This window comes from Pinus tabuliformis, chromosome 5_2 (genome assembly GCF_031772625.1).
Source record: "Pinus tabuliformis cultivar Carrire ecotype Pingquan chromosome 5_2, CPIR1, whole genome shotgun sequence".
Taxonomy (NCBI): domain Eukaryota; kingdom Viridiplantae; phylum Streptophyta; class Pinopsida; order Pinales; family Pinaceae; genus Pinus; species Pinus tabuliformis.
Genome location: NC_142306.1, coordinates 415,439,257 through 415,452,969, shown reverse-complemented (window position 1 = coordinate 415,452,969; position 13,713 = coordinate 415,439,257).

Sequence of the window (13,713 nt, the reverse complement as noted above, 5' to 3'; positions counted from 1 at the left end):
TTATTGTTCAAATATAGCCGTTAGTTGAAATTATGTCTCTACATTGCTCTCTATTTAAGTCTTTGCCATGGTTTGCCTCTTCATCTGGTTCTCATGATGAACCACACTAGAAAGACTTTGTTTAATTCATTATGGATCACAAAAGCTTAAATACAGAAAATACATTATTTTATCTTTAATTACTTTTTATTTTCTAGGGTTGAAATATTTTACTAACATTAATATAGAGAGAGAGAGTTCATACTAGAATATATTAGTTAATATGGATATTAAAACAATTTATTCAGGTTATATATATATATATATATATATATATATATATATATATATATATATATATATATATATATATATATTACTTTATCTCTATAAAATTATATTATTTAAGATAGACATGGAAATACTTTATTTATTACTTGAAGAGTGAAAGTGAAATATCAAATAATGAAGTAGAATAAAAGTAGAATACTGGATTGTAAAATGAGTCTCTCGTCCATTTTTAATTGTTTATTTATGTGGTTATTTAATTTTTTTTTGTTTTGGTTGACATTAGTGAAAACTATTTTTATTATTTTTTAAGGATGTAAGTAACATGTCCCTTACATTGTATTGTAGAATGAGTCTCTTCACCATTTTTAATTATTTATTTATATGGTTATCTAATTTTTTTTATTTTTTTTTACGACGTGACATACTTACACATGGATCTCATACTGGATTGTAGAATGAGCCTCTCGGCTCAATGAGCTTCTCCACCATTTTTAATTATTTATTTATATGGTTATCTAATTTTTGTTTTTTTTTCTGTTTTGGTTGACATGAGCCAAAATTATTTTTATTATTTTTTGAGGATGTGACATACTTATATATGTCCCTCGTACTGGATTGTAGAATTAGCATCTCGGCTCAATGAGCCTATCCACCATTTTTAATTATTTATTTATATGGTTATCTAATTTTGGTTTTTTTGTTTCCGTTCACATTAGCCAAAAGTATTTTTATTATTTTTTAGGACATGACATACTTACACATGTCCCTCATACTAGATTGTAGAATGAGCCTCTCCACTCAATGAGTCTTTTATTATTTTTGAGAAAGTGACATACTTACATATGTCCCTCATACTGGATTGTAATGAGCCTCTTGGCTCAATTATTTTTTGAGGACATGACATACTTACACATGTCCCCATAATTTTTTGAGGACATGACATACTTACACACGTCCCTCATACTGGATTGTAGAATGAGCTTCTCAGCTCAATGAGTCTTTTATTATTTTTGAGGACATGACTTACTTACATATGTCCCTCATACTGGATTGTAATGAGCCTTTTGCCTCAATGAGCCTAAAGGGATCAAATTTCTTCACATGCAAACTTATTTAGAGTGAAAAATACAACTTATTACTTTTCATTGTTTAAATAGACTATATATAGGACCAAATAAACTTTTAGTCATTAAAAAAAATAATCTCAAATTATATTTATATATGTGTGTATAATTGAGATTATAAAGCAAATGGTTTTTTATTATTAATATATTTTCAAATATATGTCAATATTAATTGATATTAAAATATTTTATTGATAACCCACATTGAATATTTTTTTATATACAACATTAAAATGTTTTATTTCAATAATTTTTTTCTATATATAGATATACATGAAGTTGATATCGACATCAATTAGTGAGCATAGATCTTCAAATAGTTTATTTAAATCTCTTGTTGAAATATTTTTGAAAAGTATAACATTTAAAGCATTTTACTCAAACATTTTTTTTTACTTTTAATTACTTTACAACTTATTCATTTTTTTTATTATAGCAACATTATTTTTCTATTTAAAAGATAATTTTTAATTTTAATTTTATTTTAAGGGAGGACGGACGGACATAAAAACTTACACATCTTCTCATACTAGGTTGTAGAATGATCTTCTCCACTCAATCATGCAATATCAATTATATTATTTTTACATGGCATATGTCAAACCCATATTAAGGAGTGAAGGAATTACACATCTCTTTAATATTTAAAAATATTATTTTTTTTCTTCTTTTCAATTAATTTATCTAAAATTAGGTGGAAATTGAAGTATTTTATTTAACTCCAAATTTATCAACGGTGTGGATGAATCAGATCTCTCAAGTTGCAAACTTTTTTTTTCAGTGAAAAAATTAAGGAAATATTTACACATTGAAATATTTTATTTATAATTTAGATTCAACACATTAAAATGTTAAGACATGCCCCAAACATATTTGGAAGTAGAAAACATATCAATAAGACACACACTCTCTCTCTCTCTCTCTCTCTCTCTATATATATATATATATATATAACATTGAAATATTTTAATTATAATTCACATTCAACACATTAAAATGTGAATAGATGCCCCAAACATATTTGGAAGTAGAAAACATGTATGAATAGGACTCTGTCTATATAAAATATTTTTTGTTATATATATATATAATGGTAAATGTCAACTCTATATTTAAAAAATGAAAGGTTTATAAATCTCGCTAGAAAACCAATTAATGAAATAATAATTTTCTCTTTAAATATATAAAATATAGAATGACATTGAAATATTTTATTATGATTTGTATTCTACACATTAAAATGTTAATACATGTCCCAATCATATTTGGAAATAGAAAACATATATCTATAGAAATCTTTATAGCTTTATATGTAATTACTTTTGTTATAAATAAATCTTATTATTAATATTTAAAATGTTACATGTAAATTTCAATTACAAACCTCCCAAAAAACACCTATTAATCGAAAAAGAATTAATATAAAAATTATCATTCTTTATATATATAAAATCTATATTAAACTTTTTTAACTAATTATATCTGTATCTATATATATATATATTCGATTTATTATTCATATTTTAGATATTAAAATATTAATATATATCTCAATCATATTTAGAAGTAGAAAATATAAATCAATAAAACTCTCTCTATATACAATATTATTTATGTTATTAATATATAAAATGTTACATGTCAATTTTTATAAATATTCTATTAATAAAATTATATCTATATATATAATTTTATATAGATTTTGTATATAATTTATATTGAATATTTTATTTATGAATAACATATTTCTTTTTGTTATGAATATATTTTTATTTTAACTATTCTACTAAACATAGAATGAATTACATATCATGAATTTCAATTATATTATTTTTACATAGCATATGTCAACTCCACATTATGTATTGAAGGAATCACATATCAGTTTAATATTAAAAATAAATTAATTATTTTCCTTTATTTTTATTTACTTTATTTCTATATAAAATGGATGTAAAGTTAAAGTAGAAATTGAGGTAATTTATTTATAAGAAGTATTGATTTTTTTTTCCTGTTATTACTATTTTTTAAATTTATTATTTTACTTGTAAAACACTTAGTGACAAAAAAACGTTAATACATGTGACAATAATATTTAGAAATAGAAAATATTGATACATGTGACAATAATATTTAGAAATAGAAAATATATATCAATAGAAATCTCTACATATGTAATATACCTCCTCTATATTTTTTTAACCAGTTAATAAAGGTTAATTACTTTTACAATGGTTGTATTGTATTCATATAATCACATTATATGTAAAAAAAAATATATTAATCATATTACTATACATTCTTCTATACATTCTTATGGGGTATATATTGTTTAGAATACTCTTGAACTCACATCCTTATTGTAAATTATAATTGAGATAATTCATATCTACAAAACCCGTAATGTTTGTAACTTTACTCTTGCACGAAGACATTCGGGGTCCTTTCCTCAATTCATATATTATGTTGGTTAATATTTTGTTTGATGTAACATTAATATTGGGTCTCAATTAACGCACATAAGGATTCAACCTCACGTTTACATAGTTTGTGTTGCTCCGTATGAACATTCTAGACTTGCTAGTTGTTCGGATTAATGCAATGGGATAGATTTTACCTTAGGAATGGTAATACAAACCCAATAAACGATCATAGTGCCATGGGACAGATTTTACCTTAGGAATGGTAATACAAACCCAATAAACGATCATAGTGCCATGGGACAGATTTTACCTTAAGAATGGTAATATAAACCCAATAAACGATCATAATGCCATGGGACAGATTTACCTTAGGAATGGTAATACAAACCCAATAAACGATCATAGTGCCATGGGACAGATTTACCTTAGGAATGGTAATATAAACCCAATAAACGATCATAGTGGCTAAGTTTTGAATCCATGTTAGGGAAGGAGCTAGGTAGTTAGAGAGTAACAACCTTCTCCACTTTCACTCCTCACTCATTTGCATCTTTCTACTCATAAGAATGAGCTCTCCAACAAACCCTTTTTGTTCACGGTGTTACTTTGGTTCTAGGCACTTCCCTTCATAGATGGTTTTGTGTCATCTTACTAGCTAACTCACATACTCAAAAGTTTTTATGCATCATTCTTGTTTCAAGTTAGGGTTTTATATGTATAATTCACAAACATTTTGCCTCATTCTTGTCTCCTCATTTTAATGTGTAATATGTAGACGACATTCTCCAATTGCAATTGCGATGTCGTCATTCAGTGTCTTCCTCTTGGAGATCCTAATATTCGAAGGAGAAGACCCTATAGTGACGCCAATTTATCTACATTAGCAACAAACTAGACTTAACAGGTAATAACGATGTATCAATTATTCTAATCATTGGTTAACCCTTTTTTTGGTATTATGGATGTATTCTCCAGAGAGTTATGAGTTCTTTATGCTGAACAGGGTCATGATAGTTACAATTGCCTTTTGTGATAAAATTTATAGATCCCATCAGGGCCCGGGGATTTTTCCGGATCCATGCAATCCAAAGCTTCTTTAATCTCATTCATACTGATCGGAGTAGTCAGCATAATATTGTCAGAATCTTGAACACAGTGAGGAATAAGATCAATCGGATAGGCTTGAGAATCGATAGGAGGGTCTTTTGGGGCAGAGTAAAGATCTTTGAAGAAGGAGTGGGTTGCTCGCTTTATGCCTTCAGAATCTTTAACCACAGTGTTTTGATAGTGAATTTCATTTACTATTTTGAAGTGCTTGCATGCTTCAGCTTGCTTATGGAAGTAGCTTGTATTTTTGTCTCTGGCCTGTAACCAAAGATTTCTGGACTTCTGTCTCCAGAACTATTCTTCATCCCTACTTGCTCTATGGAGATCATTTTGTAGCTCTACTTCTTTTCGAAGAAGGATTTGAGTTACATCGGAATTCTCCATTGTTAATTGATGGCCTGCTAAACTATCGTGTATCTCCTTTCTTTTGGCGATGGGCTTTTTCAACCTTTTAGCCCACTCCTTGAGCTCCCTTTTAAGTCTCCTCATTTTTTCTTCCCACACAAAGAAAGGGGATCCTTGAACTTGCCGGTTCCAGGCCTTGGAGACCACCTCCTGGAATCCTTCTTGATGAATCCAGAGAGAACTGAATCTAAAGGGAATGGGGCCAAGATTTCCATCCAAGGAGAGCTCAAGAAAAATGGGTTTATGGTCAGAGGTGTAGTTCGACAGAATTTTAGAGGTGGCCATTAGACCACAAGTCAAGAAGGAGGATTGGACTAGAAATCTGTCCAGATGAGCAGTAATGTGGCCGGGGCCTATCCTTTTGTTTGACCAGGTGAATTTCCCAGATGTGGGCTTGATATCCTCCAATTCCCAATCTAAAATGAGGTTTTCAACCCATTCTCTAGCTGGGTCCCTGACCAACGATCCCCCCTTTTTCTCTTCTGCAGCTAGCGTAACATTCAGATCACCTACAATAATAATATTTTCTGGGTTGTGCAAGAAAAGATAGGACTGGAGCGAGTCCTATCTTGGTGGCCAGATTCTTTATGGAGGAGCTTAGTGAGTAGCCAATGGGGGCAACATTCTTCGTGAATCAGATCATATTTGGAGCTATCCCAAAAGGAGGCAATCCCTCCAGAGGCGCCTCTGGCACTGACTGCTCTCCCTTGGCCTTTATGCCAAAATGCTTTTCTTGCTTGGAGGAGTAGAAGGTCCTCCAGTTTTGTCTCCTGGATGAGAAGGATTTCAGGCGAGTACATCCTTACAATGTCTTCCAAAGCTTCTTCTTTCAACCTGCTGCCTAACCCTCTGCAATTCCAGGAGACGTATTTCATTATTTACTGGCTTGGAAGGTTTTTGCTCCTTTTGGAGCCTGACCATGCTTGCGCCTAGATCTGGTATTCATCATTCCTTTGAGAGTTTTCTGAGAGCCTTGGAGAACATCCAGATAAGTTTGTTCCTCTCTCTGTTTCTTCTTGGACTTTCGACCCCTGGCCGACTTGATAGGAGTGACTTGCGAGCTGTCTGAATCTAAGACTCCATCTTCTGAATCTCCCTCAGAATCGGAGCCCAGACTGATGCACTCCTTGTTTTCTTCTTTTTCCCCTTGTTCATCCTCTGATGGAGGAAGAGTTGACTTTGCCTCTACTTCTTTCACTTTCTTTGACGGGTCTTCTGGTTCCTCTTGGGTTCCAATGGCATCTGTCTTTACCCCAGAGGAAGAACCCTCTTTTGGAACTTCTTTGGCTTTTGGTTTAGGCCGGGGCTTCACCAATGGCCCTGAATTTTTCTTCTGAGTTGGTTTTGGGACTGCCTTTCCCTTTTTGATTTCTTTCCATCCTTCTTCGTCCACTTTGTCCCCAGTTGGAGCTTTTGGGAAATTTCGTTGGAAGTGTCCATGTTTGTGACAGGTTCTGCATTTGAAAGGCAGTTGCTCGTAATCCAATTTTTGATAGTGATGCCATTCTCCGACTGTAAGTTTTACCGCTTCGGGCAGTCCAGCTTCCAGATCGACTTCCACACAGATTCTTACACAGGTATATTGGCCCTTGTTATTTGCTTTGTCAATGAAACGGCCTAGGCCATTTCCAATCTTCTGCAAGGTGTGATAGCTCCAGTAATGGATCGGAAGATTGGGAAGACGGACCCAGACTGGGACCTCTTTAGGGGTATCGATTGAGGGATCGAAGTCTTGGGTCCACTTATTAAGATACAAACCCTAATTTCCCATAAAATATGGATCGTTTCTGAAAACCAAATCTCGATCTTCTTTGGAGGTGAACTAGAAACTGAAATACCCTCTTCCGACAACATAGCAGATCACATTGTTTTCCAGCTGGGGCCTCTAGTTGCATTGGATCCAATCATCTGTTGTTTTTGTAGACGGCCAGCATCCCATAAATTGTCCTACCAACCCTCTGTCAGCTAGGGCTAGGGCGATTTTTATCGATTGGTCTTCTAGCAGGGCGATCTTAGGAATTTCCTCCAATTTTTTTATGAATTTCGAGACTTCTGGAATCAAACGTTTCTTCCCTTTCTGCAAGAGCAATCTTCTGAAGAGATTGGTGGGGTGGGAGAAGGCTCCCCACCCCCAGGCGCACTCATGGCGGCAACTACGCTCCTCTGCGATTGCAAAACCCAGACGCGGACGTTGTGCTAGCAGCAGCACTGGCCGAAGGAGGGAGGCAGAGCCCGATTGCGGGGATGCCGGGAAGGATTGAGAGCCCAGTAGCAGGGGCTTCCAGGCAGGGGGCTTGCAGAGGGCCGAGGAAGCAAGGGCACAGGAGCTCCAGTTCAGAACGCGAGCGCAGATCACCCTAAAACTCAGCGCTGCCCTCCATTTTCATTCAAAGTGAAATATTGTATTAAACATAGGTTTGATCTAAAGTGGTCATTGTATTAAATATAAAGTTTTGTCTTAAAATATTTTTGTCTCAAAATGCTTTTGTCTTAAATATAAAGTTTTGTCTTAAAATAATTTTGTCTTAAATTGTTTTTGTCTTAAAATAATTTTGTCTTAAACTATTTTTGTCTTAAATATAAGTTTTGTCTTTAAATTTTTGTCTCAAACTACTTTTGTCTTAAATATAAAGTTTTGTCTCAAAATATTTTCGTCTTGAATTATTTTTGTCTTAAATATAAAGTTTTGTCTTAAAATATTTTTGTCTCAAACTACTTTTGTCTTAAACTATTTTTGTCTTAAATATAAAGTTTTGTCTTAAAATATTTTTGTCTTAAAGTTTAGATTTAAGACAAATCAATCGATATTAATTTTAATGTAAAATAACTAAAATAAAAAATGAGTTTTTGAGACAAAAGATTTCTTTTGTCTTAAAAAATGTCTCAAAAGTGCCCTTGGTGGAGTAGTGACACAAAATGTATACATTGCATCTTCATATTTAGAACCCAATTAGTTTGTGTGGTATCGATGGATTTGTTCTCATAAATCACTTATCACTTGACAATTTTTACAAAGGAATTGATAGCACATGATGAGGATACAAAGAGAAATACCTTCTTTAGCCAATCGATAAATCCCAAACAAAAGGGTTTACTTGGGGAGCACATTGAGGACTTCCAAAGATTGAATATCAAGGTAACTAATATTCGAGAGGATCATTTTACTAATGTTTTCATATATATTTATATATAGAGAAAGAGATCAATGGAGGTGCAAACATTTTCTCAAGTTTTGCACTAAAAAAAAGTTCTCATTTTAAAGAGATTTGATTCCTCTCGATAATGGGTAGATCTGAACTTAAGATAACTATATGATGCTATAATATAAATTTTAGGATAATATTATATTCGATATATTATAATATATATTAAGATATATATTAATATACATAAATATTACATATTAATATATGAAGCTAAACATAAGTTTAATATAATTGTTACAATCAAGTATGATAGAGAGATGTTGTAAAGTAATCAATGTTATGTAAACGTTTTTACTTGGTAAAATTAAAATAACCTTATGTTAAGATGAAAATAACTTTAAAGTAAAATATGTGAAATATATTCTATTTAACTCTGGATCTACCAAATGCAAACTTCTTTTAGAGTGAAAAGAGATTTGATCCCTCTAGGCATGATAGAGCCAAATCTCTTGAAATGTAAGCTCGTTATTCTCAATCACTTTATATAATATAATCATAATTGACATTAAAATATTTTATTACCTATTTTTAATAAATAACATATATTAATTTCATATTAAAAATAAAATAAATTATATATTTTTTACTTTTGGAAAAATAATTGAAATTTACATAAAATTATTGTATTTAAAATAAATATCAAATTATTTTAATTTTTTTTTTTATATATAAAATTGATATAAAAAATGTTAATTAATAAAAGTATTCCAATATTTTTATTGTAAATTAAGATTAAAATATTAAAAAAAATACATGGTCTCATGGCGTACAAACGTGTTTTTTTTTAATTTCTGAAAAGTTTTTAAAGTCGTGCCAACTCTAAAGTCTGCTAGTTATCAACATCCACGGGATTACTGTGTTTTGGATTATAGAGCCTTGTCCCCACTCATTCTCCTTTTAAAATCACCCGCGATATCAATGGGATGTCCTATGGACCCACTGTACCTTAAAATCACCCGCGATATCAATGGGATGTCCTATGGACCCACTGTACCTTATGGTTGATATACGTAATTCTCATTAATCACATCTATAGGAAACTAGTGCTCCCAGGAAACGTCATTACAGAAATTCATTGATTTCCTTTTGCCATTCGAATGAATCTTGAATCTATAGGAAACTAGTGGTCCCAGGAAACATCATCTACAGAAATTCATTGATTTCCTTTTGCCATGGAATGAATCTTGAATTCATAGATGTAGGCAGATGAAATGGATCTTGAATTTTTGTAAAGCACATAACTTTGGCTTAATTTGAAAGCTAACTAAATCCCTCACTCTGTTTTGCAGAAATTCCGTAATTGATTCAATTGCAACTTCTTAACTTCGTAACTTCAAGTATCACGTTCCATTCAAATTCCAAAATACGTTGTAACTTCAAGCGCTCTAGTTATCAGCTGTTTCTCATAATTTTTAAGTGGCGGTGAATCAGTGATTCTAACATCAGCCCAATCAACTTCTATGGAAAGTCCGGTAAGCTAACTAAATCCCTAATTTTAACATCAGCGCAATCAACTTTGGCTTAATTTGAAAGCTAACTAAATCCCTCTTCCTTTTCCATTTCATGGGTATTGCGGTTAGATAAGTATATCCATTTGCCAGTTCATGGGTTAAGTGTATATTTTATTTACATTTGGTTTCTGGAAAAGAAAAGATACAATATGAATATTCTTGCACATATTTTATTACCACATATTATATCTAAATTGTATGTTAAAAACTAAGTAGATTTGTGATTTCTTGAAATGGAAGATAACTGAAAATGATCTAGATTTTGTGGTTACACAAAACTCACGTTAGTTTTCTTAGTAAAGAAAATATATTACTACATGTAGATAAAGATTGATTTTTATATATTTTTCTTAGTAAAGAAAATATATTACTACACATAGATAAAGATTGTTATAACTATATATAGAAAAAGATTGTGATTATATATATTTGCAGCATTAAAAGATAAGTAATCTTTCTTGTCTTTATATAACATTGCATGTGCCTTTTATGTAAGAAAAGATAGAAAAGGTAGGGTGCATGCTTTTTTCTTAAAAAGGACTTTCGTAGTCATTTTCCTTTTCCTGGAAGTGAATATAGATTAAAGAGGGTAATTTGTAAAGAGGGTAATTTACACCTCATGTATGCACATGAATAGATGTTAAAAGATCGTTTTCAAATAATGATTGTTGATTGATTAATATTTTATCTAATCATGCTACCAAAGATTATTTCCGACATCAATGACAGGGAATGATGGTGATTTGTGCAAAATGCAAGTTATGTTCAACATTGTGACAAATAAGAACTAATGGTCTATGCTGATGAGTACGAGCTCTAGGATGGTCCATTGATGAGACAATCATGCCAAAAGCATATAAAGAGTGGTCATTTGTGGGTAAATTGTTTTCATGATCATTGTAATAGCTTTTAGCTAGGTATGTTGTATTTTAAATGATATTCCATTGTAATATTTTGTGACAATGGTTAATGGATGGACTCCGTTATAAGTCATTGAGTGAGGGATGAATACCCTCACGAGCGTTTAATAATTAAATTAAATTTTTGCTGATTTTCAACCTACGGGTTTTCTAGGGTATATCGGTGTTGATAATGTCAAGTATGTGATTAATTAATGTGGTTAAAAGAATCATAAAATGGGTGCAATGTTACATCATACAATTATGTTAATTTACTACATCAGTGGTTGTTAATGGTTATGCAACTTCTTATTCCTCTACTGAAAGTTATTTTATGCAATGATCAAGATTTTATCAAATGGCTAATGAGGAATCTCGATTAGTAATTTTGATAATTACCAATGGGTAATTTATGTAAAAATTTTCTAACTCCCTTCATTCTCATGTGAGGCTATCATGGTATGTTACAATATCCAAATGTTTAAATAGCATGAATTTATTTATTTATTAATTTGTCTTTATTTAGTATTTTTTATTTATTTAATTATTTATTTTTCGTTTATTTTTATTTATTTATTTATTTTTCAAATATTCTCAGTTTTTTTATTATAATAATTACCGAATAATATTAATGTTATACTAAAAAATATTAAATTTATTGTTAATACTCATTTATATAAACATATATTCTTTAGTCTTAAATTATATAATTTAATTTATTTTTATATGTTTAAAACAATAAAATTAGAAATTAATTAATTCAACAATTAATATCCTAAAGGCTAATTCTTAATAGCTAATTTATAATGGTTAACTCAAATGTATCTCTGCTACTTAAACATTTGGATAGATTGTTTTTTCACTTTTGTCCTAAGGATGAACCACATTAGATGGATTAATAATATCATTATAGATCACAAAAGTCTAAGATCTAGCAATATTTAAATCAATCAATTTGTTACATATGTATTAGTTTTTATTTAGAATTCTAGAATGAAAAAAAAAAATGATTTTTATGTTATTTGATAATTTGCTAAAATAATTGTTTTTTATATAAAATTTTAATAATATTCTTTTTTAGTGAGATTTTAATGTTTTATTATTTAATTTATTTTTCTAAAATTAAAATAAATTCAATATTTAAAAAAAAACATTAAAATATTGAAATTATATAAATTCAATAATACAAGGCCATAATTTATATATTTATATATATAAAAAATAAAACCATAATTCAAAAGAAAAGAAAAGGCAACATGTAATCTTATGAAAACCATGCAAATGAAAAGAAATATAAACATAGCTGGTAAATTCATAAATTTTATATTTAATAAATAAATAAATTCTACCCAAAATATAATTATACCAAAAAAGTATGAAATATAAATATGTCTGGTGAATTCATAAATTTTATATAAAATAAATAAAAAAAACTCTACCTAAAATTTAATTATACCAAAAAAAAAAAAAAAAACATAATGAAATTTGGGATAAAGGTAACAAAAATAATCCCACCCAAAAAATATACAAAAGTGGCTTTTTGGATGAATTCATAAATTTTATATAAAATAAATCAAAAAATTCTACCCAAAATTTAATTATACCAAAAAAAACAAAATGAAATTTAGGATAAAGGCAACCAAAAAAATCCCACCCAGAAAATATACAAAAATGGCCTTTTAGATGAATTCATAAATTTTAAGGCACATCTGCGGACTCTGCGTGGAAAACCCTGCACCTAGGGTTTAGCACTGTTCTGAACAGGTTCACCAACAGTTCTGGCAGCGCACAAAGACCGATTAGTTGATCTTCTCCTCAGAGGCCGTGTTCTGGCCCGACAAATGGCAGACGGGGGGTCCACTGGGACCCCAACTTACAGGCAAATAGTCATGCAGAAACACAAAGCACATGAAGGTTTCAATATCTCTCGGTATGAAGCCCGAAAAGACAGTTCTGGGACAAGCAGCGGAAGAACAACCCAGGGGCAGAAAGATCCAAATCACGGATCAGAGATGCCAGGAAAAGTCAGTGACAGACAGGAGAAGCACGGGAACAAACCGGAAGCAGGCCAAAACAGCTCGGATCCAATAATCGCTCCGTCAGATGAAGAAAAGGAACACAGGGAAGGAAAACATCCTACAGAAAATGAGGATAAAATGGAAGCTTCCAACCTTAGCCCCAAAAATACCCTGCAAGGAGTCTGCAAACCCAAAAAGAAGGAAGCCCTCCGTGTGGTCTTCTCAGATCCAGACATTCAGGCCTACAAAGACCACATGATGGAACATGCAATCATATGTAAGCTTAAGGGACTGTGGCCAATAGAAAGAGCTCTCTGCCAATGGATCAAGCAGCACTGGCGACCAAAAGGTGATGTCAAACTACATCTTGGAGCTAAAGGTTTTTTTACTGTTGTCTTTTCTAACCTAGAAGATAAAGATAGGGTCTTCGATGGAGGGCCATACTTCTTTTCATCAGCAGGCCTCTACATGAGGCCATGGAAGGCGAACTTCGCGCCTGAAAAGGAAACCTTAACCCATGTCCCTGTGTGGATTCGCCTCTTCTCATTACCTATTGATTACTGGGGCCTAGCAACCCTAAAGCGCATAGGAGACCGACTTGGCACCTTCATTAAAGCCTCGGAGGCAACGATGCAAAGGAAGTACACTTCCTGTGCCAGGATCTGCGTTGAAATGGATGTCTCAGGTGCCTTACATGAAGGACTGTGGCTAGAGTTCAGAGATGAAGATTACTTTCAAGCCATCGACTAT